The sequence below is a fragment of the Pseudochaenichthys georgianus genome, chromosome 4, assembly GCF_902827115.2.
Source record: "Pseudochaenichthys georgianus chromosome 4, fPseGeo1.2, whole genome shotgun sequence".
In the NCBI taxonomy this organism is placed as follows: Eukaryota; Metazoa; Chordata; class Actinopteri; order Perciformes; family Channichthyidae; genus Pseudochaenichthys; species Pseudochaenichthys georgianus.
In genome coordinates this window covers 46,171,604-46,184,766 of record NC_047506.1, presented here as the reverse complement: position 1 = coordinate 46,184,766, position 13,163 = coordinate 46,171,604, and positions in this window count along the sequence as shown.

Here is a 13,163-nt window from a genome sequence, read left to right as displayed (position 1 = left end):
GTGACGCTCCTAGGCTCCTTCAGCTTCATAAAGGGACGCAAATAGCTTTCAACTGATTGCAATGTATTCCCATCTGCGGCGGGATTTGACGCTCATGGAAGCACGGCATTCGTTTGTGTCGGCTGCCCTTAAAGGCAATGTGAACGTCCATTCCCATTGGATAACGGAGAATTGTACACCCGGAAGTAAGTATTCCCCTTACTGTCGATTGATTTTACAGTGATATCTGCACTACTCATCGACTAAAAAACACCAGATTATCCTTGTTAATTACACAACATTGATTGGTTTAATATGTGTGCAATGCTTTTGTATTTTTCCCCTTCGATTCGGAGAAACAAATATTTTTTTGGAGTAAAGAATGGCAGAAGACACTACACTACCCAGAATCCCCAGCTATCGTTTAGGACTACACCATGTGCTCTGTTTGACAAACCAATAGACTGTATATATAAATGGACGTAGGGTCCGTGACGTCACCCATAGGATTCTGCAGAGTTGCCGAGAAGCCCTTAGTAGGCGGAGTCGGCCACTAACGGCTCGACTGTGACGTCAGAGTTCAACTCCCGCCTGTTCCAGCCTGCTCCAAATAAGGGCAAAGAGGCGGAGCCGAGGCGGGACCTGCTGCCACCGAGCTGGAAGTTCCAGAGCTAGCTGAAGCTACCAAGCTAAGCTAACATGCTCCCCATCTGCACACTGCCGTCGCATTTTACGTCGCATGAAACTATTCAGCAAAACTATAAATAATAATCTAAGTTATTGAGTTTTTAGCATAATACTTCAGAATCTTAAAACCCCTTAATGTTTGTATGCAATTGTGCTAAATTCAACACTGGAATCAAGCAAATATTAATGTTTGCATGACATTAGTTATTTATATTTTGATATCACTTAATTACACGTTTAATACATTTAAGTCAAGCTCAGGTTGGTAGCTAGTTAGTGCTCTTACCTGTGAGGCCTCCTCCAAACAGCATAATAACCAGACTGTATCATTAAAACTAAGTACCAGTTCTAGATCCTTGACTTGACGTGAGCGATTTTCATTTTGTTCATATTTTTTTTGTCATCTCAACCTGAGAATCAATAGTGACTTTTTTGTTCAAGAAAAAAGCAGGCAAGATGACTTTTTTGTTCATCTTGGAAAAATAAAGTATCTTTCCAATACTTTACCTCTGTCTCCCGGGTCATGCAATTGGGTCCTACCTCCTAAGTGCCTGAGTTCTTAACACAAATACAACCAAAAAATGCTGCATTTACAGAAATGATGCAAACCCCGAAAACAAACGCAACAAAAAAACGTTGCAAATACCAAAACGATATGCAAAGTCCAAAGCATGTACAAATCCCAAACACATACAAAACACATAAATAAAAAACATTCTGGAAGTGCTCCAGGCCTCTAGGGGGCGCGCTACGTGGAACAGATTGATGTCTGACCAGACATAGAGAGAACGAACAAGAGTGCTGCAAATTGAAGCCGGAGGAAACAAAGTTGATCGAAGTGGAAAACGTCGATATATAAGAAGGTACGTTATGTTTTGATACAAAGAGCGTCATATTTACCCAGCTAGCGTTAGCTTGTTTGGTAAAAGAGCTTGCAAGTCTAGATCCTTGACTTTAGACAAACAATTCAAAAGACAACATGCATTTAAAGACCAATCTTTATTTGAATGTGCCTCTTAACCTGATATATTAGTTATACAGTAATAGTATTGACAATCTAAAAAAACTGAGCAACTCAACAGTCAACTTTATGTTTCTTATTGTCTAAAGCATTTATTATTTTCATTTTCCCCCTCTCATATTCAGTGTGGACGGATTGAGACAGCATGGTGTCCAGAGAGCTGCTGAGACTTCAGGGAGAAACTTCCGTGTGATGGACATCCAGTCTGTTGGTTTGGAGAGGACTGAGGGTCTTTCCTCTGCGAGGAGGACCAGGCCTGATGGAGGAGCCCATGCTGGGCACAGCTGATACCAACTGCACAGGCCTAGTCTGTCACGTTATCTACTAAATGTGTTTACTTATACATTTAATAGGTTTACACCTTCTGTCCATATGTGCTTTTTATTAAAACATTTGATTAACTTTTGGTTCACATTTCAGTAAATTGTATTTGTATTTGCACTCCTTTTGTCCATTATTCTTACTGAAAATGTTAGATTACACATTCACATCTGACTGAAGATTGGCCCCATTTATTTGTGATGTTGCAAACTCTGCGGTACAAGGCACAAGTGATGTGAATCATGTAATATTGAACTGTTACAAAACGTAGTGCAACTGTAGAAGCTTGCTCTGTTGTCTCACTGAAAGAATAACTTTTACCACGTTTTTTACAGACAATATTGAGAGATAAATAGTAGCAGTTCTCACTATGTGTTAAATATCTTTGCCTTCAATACATTAAATTAGAAAGGTGACAAAATCATAGTGCTTGTTAACATCTAAATGTAACTTTTTGCATAGAAAAAACCCTCAACTTAACTGATGTGTAGGTGATCTAGTATTTAGTATTGTTTAATGGAATGTATATCAGTGTATTCAAGTCAATACTTCATTCATTTAAACCAATATATTTCTTGATTCTTTCAGTATGAAAAAAAGAGTCTTTGTACCTGAGCTGAAGTTCACTGCTGTGAGGAGTCCAGTTCTGTCTCTCACTCTCTGGTCCAGCCTGTCTGCATCACCTGGACACCTTAAACAAACAGATATATATATATATATATATATATATGTAAAGTACCATGTGTACAAACAATATAACTGATTCTCTTCTGTTGAACATGTTGGATTGTGTATTGTCCGAGTCAGGGTCCTTTTTATTTTACTGTAACTTTGGAAGTTGTGTTACCAATGCTTACTGTTTATTTGATACCCATTTGGTAATGCAATTAATAAAAACAACAAGGTTTGGGTTTGTTCTTCAGACGACTGTGACATTAACGTGTAAGCTCAATAATGAACTCCAGCTCAACCAACCATATTGTAATATCTAAGTAATCATCTTGAAATATGACATTAATAATTGTAATATACACATCTCATTGTGAGGTTGATTTCACATACACTACTTCGACGTTAGCTTGTCTACATACTTGAGCATAGCCAATTTAAATTAACCTTAGCGATGCATACAGTTCCTACCTACATAGGCAAATAAAATATCTCTCTACGTTACAAGGAGGACCTTATTTTATCAACCTCAAACAGAAGCCGTTTTTTCAACAGTATTATCCCACTTAATGTCTATTACGTTTTAACCTTTATATATACAGTCTATTATTTTAACTTGGAGGCTACGATTAGCATCGTTAGCACCGATGTAGCTACCACTCGCTACATGCTAGCCCAAGCCTTAACATTCATTATGAAGCTGATTAAAATCATTACCACATAAATAAAGCACTCGAATTTCACTTACCGCAAAACCGCATTCATGCACCGTCTGTTTTAACCACAGAGCGAGTCACAATAGTCCGATATATAAGCATGAAGAACAAACAACCACGGCCGGCTTCAAGTTGTGTTCCCGGGATGAACTGAGCAGGCAGAGTCCCTGTAGCTAGCTTCACGGAGCAGGTAGCAGAGAGACAAGAAGCTATCAGCAGCAGTCACTTCACAGAGCCGTCACTCAATGTGACCATGCCCTAATTTATGCAAAAACGTTAAGACCTAATATAAATAAAAGGGTCGTGTTAGAAAACAATTCACTCACAGATCCATAATCATGAAGGTGGAATCTAACTATATCGATAATAAAAATGTATGGAGCCAGGGGTAGAAACATGTTTTTTTCTGCTGTAAAATTGGGCATTTTAACATGGGGGTCTATGGTCATACTGTTTCAATCAAATTAGTATGCATAGAAAGTGACAGGTGGACACGCCCCCAATTATGCAAATGAGCTAAGTCCGTCTCCCATTGGCCAATGAGCTAAGTCCCGCCTCCCATTGTCCCGCCTCCCATTCTTTGATGTGTGTGTTATCAGATTGGAGTGAAAGGCCCCCCGGCGTAGTTCTTTGATGTACTGTATAAGTGCTCTCTTTAAAGTTAAGGTATTTGACCCCTGCCCCTGAGAGTTGAATAATTAGCCTTGCAATCAGATATGAGTGAAAAGCCCCAGGCAGCCCCTTTTGTTGTATAGTTCTTTGATGTATTGATTAAGTCAGTCTCTCTGACCCCTGCCCATCAGAGCCCTTTGTTGTCTAATCTAATTAGTCTTTGATGTTTGCCCTTTGATGTGATGTGTTATAACAGGCAGGTGTGATTTCACATTGGTGAAAGCCTTTGATGTTAATCTCTGTATATCTTTTGAAGCTATGTGTGAGAATGCCTACCCTCCCCCCTCCCAGCCTCCCTCCTTTGCCCCACCCCTCCTGAGGCTATGGCCAGCAGAGTGTATAGAGATATGCTCAAACTAAATTAAAAAAAGACAGACAATTCAGCTTACCAAGTCACCTTTTTTCAAAAAGAAAAATGGCCGAGAGACGTCTCGATAAGGTTTAATCATCGAGAGGCCTGTGTAACAACTTACCACCATCCGTCTGAAGCGCCAGTCAAGAATTGAATGCAGTATCTGGGCCGGGTTCAGAGTACAGCCAAAAGATCTGTGCACAAACTTATCTCACGTCCCCTTTTTGGTCATGTGCGCGTGTGTGTTGGAGGAGGGACTCTGTGAGGAAGTGACAGATTTCCCCCCGGTTGTGTACTTTCAAATTCTAGCTCACTTGAGATGGTTTATCCAAAATGACCTGCCCCCTACCTTTAAGAACAATTAACACTGCCCAAGTAGATGTTTAGGAGTCTCTTGGAAGTATACGAATGCAGTATATGTTTTACAAAGGGGGTATTCATGTTATTTTTAAAAGATCTTACTTAGGTTTTTTAATAGTGATACCTGAGGATATTCTCTTTTTTAATTGTAGGGACTGTGAACTAATGTGTAATTACTTTTTACTAACTATAAGAAAAGTATCTCTGAAGAGGGGGAAATAATAAAACCATTTTAAAAACATGATCTTTGTCTTTTTTATAATTATTTTACACCACTATAAGGAAACCCAATATTAAGTTGTGTGAGGTTGTACTAGGGATAATATTAGAATGTTGCTGTATTCATAAAGAGAAGTTTTCTTAAAATGTGTTTTCTGCTCCATTTCACTCCATGAAGCCTCCAGCTTGTACAAGGGCTCCGCCTCCACTCAACTTAACATGTCCCGCCCTCCTAACCAGAACATTTAAAAGTAAGGGGATGGAAATAGATGAAAATAAATACGCTCAAACTAAATAACAAGCCAGTCATTTCCACTCACCAAGTCACCTTTAAAAAAAAAAAAAAAAAAAATGGCCAAGAGACGCCGAGATATGGGTTTAATCAGTGAGACGCCTGTGACAACTTACCACCACCCATTAGGAGCGCCAATTAAGAAATGATTGCAGTATCTGGGCCGGGTTCAGACACCTCCAGCCGAAGAACTTCATGAAGAATGGACTCTGAAAAATGGCGATGTTTGGGGTTATGTATTCAACTATATGGCGAATGAACTGCAATTCTACAATCTGTCAGAAATATGGAAAAGTCATTGTGTACAAATAGTATGTTGAAAATCAAAAAGAAAAAGAAAACTCAATTCAATACAAATTAATGAATATTTTACCCTGTTCTAAAGTTTTGCACCCCTTAAAGAAAAACCCCTTCCTTACCAAGTACTTCATATTATACCTTTTGTTAAGTGTTGCGTACATGAAGGTGTATCTTAAAGTATCTTGGTAGCAGAAAATAACTAAAATATGTAAGGTTATCAGAAAAAAGAAAAAAACCTTGTTTAACTGAACAAGTGTTGCATACGCCAAAGTGTGTCTAAAAGTATCTTAGTAACACAAGAAAAGAGAAAAAAGCATTGATATTAACACAAACTGGATTGTTCCTCTGAAATAATAAATAAATAATTTCCAAAAAGTGCGTTTAAAAAGAACAAATGTATTCAGATAAAGTATTTTGTTAGACTATTAAGTCCAAGATGGTTACATTTTTATCCTCTAAACCATTTGTATTATATGTTGTTTTCCTAATAAAAAGACAGAGTCACCTGAATTAATTTTGTCTCCATACCTTTTTATTTTTTTTACATTTTGTAACAATCTTTAAACATTTGTAGAGATTATGTTGAGTGGGAGTCCTCTGCAAAAGTGAGAGTCTTTTTCACCAGTATAATGTCCATCGATGTCTGACTCTGTTTAAAAAGTTCTTTAAGCTTTGTAGCTTTTCCATCAATCATTTTCAGCCAAGCAGTCAGAGGCACCCGCAAGGATGTCTGAAAAACCCCGCATGTAGAGTTGAAATACTCCAAAACAAAATCATCAGAGGGGTCCTTGCCCAGCGTCACCAAATGGCTTGCGCGGTAATACCATCGCCCCGATGGTCCGCTTTTAGTTTCCCAGACGGTGCTTGTCAGGACTCTTCTCACTTCTGGCAGCGGGGGAATAACTCCTTCTTCCTCCACATTGAGGTGCGGCGGTGAAAACTCTTCTTTGATCTTGCATGCTGTCTGTGTTTCTTTGCTTTTCTTTGCAAATATCTTGTACACCGCTGGTTCCACTATGGTTTCTTGATGCACTACTTCTTCCGATACCGTGGTTGCTTGGAGATCTCTGGAAGACACCAGAGTTAACACAGCCCAATCTGTTGAGGTCAGTGTCGCTTTAACACTGCGGGGTCCATACATTTCTCCATTCTTCAGATTGTAGAAATGCAGTTCATTCGCCATATAGTTGAATACATAACCCCAAACATCGCCATTTTTCAGAGTCCATTCTTCATGAAGTTCTTCGGCTGGAGGTGTCTGAACCCGGCCCAGATACTGCATTCGTTTCTTAATTGGCGCTCCTAACGGATGGCGGTACGTTGTCACAGGCGTCTCGCAGATTAAACCCATATCTATGTTTCCCTTGACCATTTTTCTTTTTTGAAAAGTGACTTGGCGAGTGGAAATGACTGGCCTGTTATTTAGTTTGAGCGTATTTATTTTCACCTATTTCCACCCCCTTACTTTTAAATGTTCTGGTGAGGAGGGCGGGACATGTTATGTTGATTGGAGGCGGAGGCTTGTTCAAGCTGGAGGCTTCATGGAGTGAAATGGAGCAGAAACACATTCTTTATGGGTACAGCAACATTCTAATATTATCCCTAGTACAACCTCACACAAAACTTAATATTGGGTTTCCTTATAGTGGTGTAAAGTAATTATAAAAAAACAAAGATTATGTTTTTTAAATTGTTTTATTATTTCCCCTCTTCAGAGAGACTTTTATTATAGTTAGTAAAAAGTAATTACACATTAGTTCACAGTCCCTACAATTAAAAAAGAGAATATCGTCAGGTATCACATTATACAATATTACGACTTTTTGAGATATTTTCAACACAATATACTTTTAACTTTTTTATAGGGCTTCAGATATTTTGCATGTCTGCATAAACACGGTTTCATATTTCTTGAAACTGTCCGTTTTACAAAAGAGTGAAGAATAATGGCTGTTTTCTGCTTCTTCATCCTCTGAATTTTCCTCCCCCGTCCCTCTTCCTTCGCATCGCACACATAGTGTTCTAAATCAGCATACCTTCCTCTGCACTTTTGTGTATAAAAGCTGAAAAAGTAGATAATGAAGTACTTTGTTTTATTAGATTTCGTCGAGCATCTGGCTCTTAATGTCATTTGTGATTTTGAGGCTATTTCAGTGAAAACAAGGCTGTTTTGAACATTTGACAGATTTATGCTTAAATTCTCTGAGAAAGTTACTGAAAAGATACACTTTTGCGTATAAAAGCGGACCATTCCCATGAAAGTTTTGTAGCACTTTGAGTTTTGTTTACGCAAATGAAAAAATAAATATATTATTATTATTATTAAAGTACTCTGTTTGATGAGATTTCGTTAGGATTCTGACTCTAAAAAGGCAAGTTTTTTGATTTAAAGACTTTTTTACAGACACTCGGCAGATTTATGTGTAGAGATTTCGTTAAGAATCTGTCTCTTAACCCACCATCCCCTGAGAGCCAAAACATACTCAACCCCTGCAGCAGGTCGGGTGTGAACTCCCATACAGAACGTCAGTCACTGCGTACAACTTTTTTAGTGACACTCTGCAGAGTTGTGTGTAATTCACTCACAAAGGAACTGTAAGATACACTTTTTATGTATGCAAAACCTGTCATTTTGGAGAAACCATCTCGAGTGAGCTATAATTTGAAAGTACACAACCGGGGGGAAAATATGCCCCTTCCTTCAGACTTCCTTACAGAGCCCCTCCTCCAACACACATGAACGCTCACATGACCAAAAAAAGAGGGCACGAGATAAGTTTGTGCACAGATCTTTCGGCTGTAGGCGTCTGAACCCCGCACTGCTGCTGCATTCGTTTCTTGACTGGCGCTCCGGACGGGTGACGGTAAGTTGTCACAGGCTGATTAAACCCAATTCGAGGTGTCTCTTGCCATTTTTCTTTTTTGAATGGTGACTTGGTAAGTGTAAATGACTGTCTTTTTTAATTTAGTTTGAGTGTATTTCTATCTTCATCTAATTCCACCCCCACTATCTGCTGGCATCATAGCCATAAGGAAGGGGTGGAGAAAAGGGGGGAGGCTGGGAGGGGGTGGGTCTCACTCATAACTTCAAAGAGACACCTAGATTAACATCAAAGGCTTTCACCAGTGTGAAATCACACCTGCCTGTTATAGCACATCACATCAAAAACATCAAAAGCTAATTAGATTAGATAACAAAGGGCTCTGAGGGGCACGGGCCAGACAACATAACTTCAAAGAGTCTGCCTTAATCAACACATCAAAGAATTAGACAACAAAAGGCACTACACAGGGGGGCTTTTCACACCTACCTGTTATAACACACATCAAAGGACTAGACTACAAAGGGGTGTGAGGGGACAGGGGCCAGACAACATCACTTCAAAGAGACTATCTTAATCAATACATCAAAGAACTAAACTACAAAGGCACTACACAGGGGGGCATTTCACACCTACCTGATAACACCCATCAAAGGACTAGACTACAAAGGGGTGGGAGGGGACAGGGGCCAGACAACCTAACTTCAAAGAGACTGCCCTAATCAACAGGACTTAGCTCATTTGCATAATTAGGGAGAGGTGTGACCTGTCACACCACCTGTCACTTTTTTTTCGAAAGGGGTATCATTACTACTACTCACAGCTGATATAAAGGGACACCTAGTGGTTAAAGCATGTTATTGAATTTCATTATTTTTATTATTAGATATTAATAGGATCCCTATAAAGTATATTCATTACTTATTATTCTCTACTAATAGTTAATTAAAGACTGTATATAATGCCTATTTTGCACATCCCTTTCAAGATGTTCTAAGGTTTATTGACATATCATATTCACAAACGGTGTAGTTATGCATTGAATGAAAAACTTGGGTCGCAGGTTCCTCAATAGTGCATTACAAGACATCTATCAATATTTGTGCATACCTCCAGCAATGTTAACTATGTTGAAGCACTTATTTTAACTGATATTATACATATGTATTATACTCTTATAAGATGTATGTAGATATTTAATCTCCGGCCTTGTCAGGTATTGAACAATCAATAAATAAAGAACACAGAATTGTTAAATATAAAACACAGAATTTGTGTGATTATACTAAATGATGTAAATAAACACCACTGCATATTTACAACTGTTACACATGCTGATGTAACGCAAATGTTTCCAACTTGGGATCAATAAAGTATATCTTATCTTAAGCTGATCGATTGCTACTGCCATATTTGCAAAATGTGCCTCTGAACCTTGACAAGTGCATGTTTCAGGCTTATCAATTAATGTAATGTAATGTTATCAATTAACAACAGGAGGGGTCACAAACATAAGACCAGCTGTTAAATAAAGCTCTTCTGACCTTAGCTGGCATGTGGGTATATATATTATGCTGCCCATTATGGGCACAAGCAATTTTCACCCATTTATTAATGATATGTTTTAAATTTGAGTGTTTCCTATCCCCTAAACCTCCAGGGATGTACACAGTTTAATACTGGCAACTTCTTATTATGGGAAAGACGAAAATGTCTTTTAAAACTACAACTCCCAGTAGAGACGTGCCATAGATAGAGAACATGTTGCGAAACACAATAGCCAAATCCAGTTTTGGACAGTCTGCCGTGGTTCCATCCCATTTCAAGTGCTGTTCGACGCTCGGCATAACCCTCGGAGCACACTCTCCAATCACAGAGCTTGAGGACTATCACAGGGTTTGTCAAGCGAAGCGGAGAGAATACTTACTTCCGGGTTTAATATTCTCTAAAGCAAATCAGCTGCTCCGACCCTCGGTCCTGACGGACTCCAACTTGTGTTTATTAATCAAACAAATAAATAAACAAAACGATAATTATGTGTTATTGTTGAGTAAATGGAGAATTGTACAGGGGAAAATAACGTATCTATGCCACAATTTTAGATGCGGATTTTGTTAAACTAATACGTTTGCGCTGTGGACCAACACTATACTTTGACGGGGAAGGGGGTAGCAATAAAGATAACACCATTAAACAGTTACACAACATAACAGAAATAATATCGGTAGCAGCGTCCCTAGCAACCACCTTGGTAACAATGAAAACGTTGTTTAGACACCATTTCCTGAAGTAATCTTCGTAATAACTAGCAAAATAAAGATCATGTACATCCACTGCACACATAATCTGAAATAACAACTCATATTTCTCGCATCAAATGACATCAAAACGCATTTTAATGGCCAAAGTAACTTTAAATAGGCATTTTACACCGAGAATAAAACGAAATTCGGCCATGTTTATTTTTTCTGCGGGGAGAAATGTGAAGATCACGTGACATAGACGCCAGCCATTGGAATGAATGTTGAAAAAAAACGTTGGGATCTTACAATTTCAGAGGCGTTTTCGTAGAAATACTACGTCCTACGTTGTGGACCAACGTAGTTATTACACGTTTTTTTGTGAGACTGGGTTGGACACCCAGCACCTCTCCCTCAGATTTTGCACAGGATCAGATTTGTTCACAAGAGCATCACTGTCAGCTTCACGCAACTTCAGGGATTTCAAAGAAGACCTGTGCTCATACATGTGGCTGTTACTTGGAGTTGCCAGTCAGTTACGACCACTACCCAGATTTTTGCCATGAAATGAACAAAGTCTTAGATAGCAACGTGTGGGTAATGGATATTGTCTAAGATACAAAGATTTCAGCTTACAGCAACTAGACTGCAATCAGAGGTTCACGTTTAGGATTTGTAGGTTTTCCAGGATATTGTGAAGGAAGTAATACAGCTACACTTGTTTAACCTTCCTGAGTGCCACCGCATCAACATCTTGTCAATATTTCTTTACTGCTTTAACCACTTTTGTTGAACATTGTTTTCAGTTTAAGAACATGCAAATAACTTGTTGTGAATACCTCAGTGAAGGAAGTAGTTTAAGATGATGGTTTATATTGCTAGACTTCACTAATAACCCGAGTCTAAATCAGTTATTTCAGACAACAATGTATATGTATTCCTTTGTTAAGCACTATTCTATTCAGGTGCTGTTCTTGTTATTTACCAAAAGACAACTTGGCATTTAAACCACTCATAAACATATCTATGGATTGCGATTAAAGGCTGCTGATGCTGTTAGATTAAAATGCAGTCAAAATGAAAACATCAATTTTGGTTTCAGAGATTTATTGAAGTCTGCCAGCTGATTGGTTGGATTCAGATAAATGAAGGGGGGGAAAGGAGAGAGGAGTGTTTGAGGAAATCACTCGCTCTGTCTCACTCTCTCTGCTGCCTGCTCTGCTCAGAGGAGGGATTTGCCCTATCTTCCCTGGCTTAGCACACCATTGTGAGAGCAGTGGGAGGATGGAGGGATGCAGAAGGAGAGATGATGAAAGGGAAACAGCTGCTGCCTTTAAACTGATGTTCTTCTTATCGTGATATGATACAGGACATGCTCAGTGACTCAGCCATCAAAGAGCTGCTTGGAAACAATTATATCCAGTCAAAAATGAAAACAGCAGTTGTGTATGCCATTTGTTTAAATAATTTAATAAATAATTATACTAATACATGTGTGTATTTTGCATTTGTATCGTGTTTTACACATAGTCAATCTAAGGGCAACACATGACTTTTTTTGTGTATACATAAACATATATGTACTGAGAATATTTGGTACAATTATATTTTCATTCATCACAGGTTAAAGTATATTATAATTCTGACAATTGCAATCAGTATATATATTTCAATTTGTCCTGGAATGAAACAGGAAACAAATACACATTTCTGAAATATAAATTGTGACACTGACCCCGGAAAGTTAATGATCCAGTTCATTTGTTCATCAGTTGTCTGAGTGAGATATACAGATTAACAGTTTCAAACACATCATTTGTTAATTTCAGATTATACTCTGACATTAGATCCACACAGATATGGAACACATCTTCATCACATGGGAAGTCCTTGAACACACTCATCAAGGCAGACTTGAACTTTCTCCAGGTCCACGTGGTGCAAACAATCTCTGCCTCCATACAGATGAGGGAATGCATGCAATATGGAAGGACGTCCATGGGGTGATCGTGAGTTATGGACTTGACGGACTCTGTGATTGTTCCAAGTTAATACAACCTCATTAAGTTATTCCTAAGAGGCAAATAATATTCAGTCAAATAGAATGTATACAAATACTGGGCAGTGGTGATTACTGCCTTAGTCAAGTAGTCCTGACCCATGGTTTGTTATATTTGTGAGATGTGTCTTCTAGTTCTACTATGGTAGGTTGGCACAATCATATTAATACCTGTAAAATGTAAATTGCAGCAGTGCAACTAATGTTATATATTAACAGCTATACAAATGTGGTGGATAAACCCGAAAAGAAAAATTCTTAAATCCCTACTTATTTGACACAGCTACTCTGAATACCCACATGTTGTTAGCCAGAAACAATAACTTATTATTCACTCTCTCCACGGAAAACAGGCAATTTCTATTTTACACATTGTGGCTCTTTAAAAATATTCACCACATTCAACATTTATTTATTTCATAATGTGACAAGTACCTGTATTATTTGTAGAAAG